Below are 1,683 nucleotides of genomic sequence, written 5' to 3' on the forward strand. Positions count from 1 at the left end.
AACCCTTGCCTCTGTCTCTGTTCCTTTGCAGGACAGAGTTGACTTTCTGCAGCTCATGGTGGACTCCCAGATCTCAGACAACGTCTCCAATGAAGCAAGTTCCTATAAAGGTAAATACAGTGGCGTAGCGTGGGGGGTGCAGGGGGGGCCGGCCGCACTGGGCGCAACATCTGGGGGGGGCTCGCAGCTCTCTGCCCCTACTAAAATCCATGGGTTAGGGGGCGCAAATTACTTGCCTTGCCCCGGGTGCTGACAACCCACGCTACGCCACTGGGTAAATAGACAGGTGGCACCTCCAAACAGTGGCTGTGTTTGCAGGATGCTGGGCTAGCTGAGTCCCATTTGGTGTGATCCACCAAACTCTGGTTGGGTTTCTAATGATTTATATCCCTCTGTTGAAGGCCGCTCCCACCTACAAAGCTGTCCTTCAGTTGGAGTATCTGGACTTAAAGCATATCCAAAGCACATTTTCACTCCTCAAAGAAGTCTGGGCACTATCATTCATCCAATGTTGCTGAGAATCTTAACTCTCTGAGAGGTAAAAAAAACAAACTACAGTGCCTCGATTTTTTTTTTTATTTTTTTTTTTGTGGGACAAAAAGTGCTTCTAATGTGCTCTCAAGGTGATGTGTGTGCACAACTTATGTGACCTGCTCCCTCAGTTTCCATATTATGCTCAGCAGTGACCTGGAGGAGAGTTTGGAGAGGGAAGTGGGAGAGAAGGGGAAAGAGGCAGTGGGGTGCAGTGGTTAGAGTGCCGGACTAGGACCTGGGAGAGACTGGGGTTCAAATTCCGCCGCACAACCACACTGGAACTCACTGTATGACCAGTCAATTCTTTCTCAGCCCAGCCTCCCTCACAGGGTTCTTGTGGGGATAAAATGGGGAGGGGGAAAACAAGCCAGTATGAAGTTGTTAGAGTGGTGGGCTAGGGGTAAATGCCTCCACCTGGCTAAAATAAAGCTCACTGGCAGACCCTGGGGGTCAGTCGCTGCCTCTCAGCCTAACCTGCCTCACAGGGACCTTGTGAAGATTAAACGAAGAGCAGGAGGTGAGAATTAAGTTTACACCACCTTGAGCTCCTTGGAGAAAAAGTTAGAACGTAAATGCAAAAACACCTTTATCGGAACCCAGACTCAGGCATCCCCAAACTCGGCCCTCCAGATGTTTTGGGACTACAACTCCCATCATCCCTAGCTAACAGGACCAGTGGTCAGGGATGGTGGGGATTGTAGTCCCAAAACATCTGGAGGGCCGAGTTTGGGGGTGCCTGCTGTACATGGTGCCAATCGGCTATCATGGTGTGACCACCATTTTCCCCCTACCAGAATGTTTGTAATATTTTTTTGGGTTTCGAAATAAAAGAAAAAAAGAAAAATCCCCCATGAAGGGGCCAGGGACCCACAAATTTCAGTGCCGGGCCATGCACGCTACATGGCACCCACGACCTCGGGCACCCACGGTCGCGAGCTGGCACTCCTGATGCCAACAGTTCCGCTTTGCAGAGACCCTGTGAGTTGCGCCCACGTCTCCTCTTGCTTTGCAAGTTGACGCTCCGGGTTGCTGAGGACCCAGGACGCAACAGGATGTGATGCTGATGCTGCAAAGCGAAACTACCCAGCGCAATTTTTGTGGCTGGGAGCCACCAGGAAACAGAGAGTGTGTGTTACGCAACGAGGAGAG

This window comes from Podarcis tiliguerta (assembly GCF_965153285.1).
Source record: "Podarcis tiliguerta genome assembly, chromosome: 14".
NCBI classification, from domain to species: domain Eukaryota; kingdom Metazoa; phylum Chordata; class Lepidosauria; order Squamata; family Lacertidae; genus Podarcis; species Podarcis tiliguerta.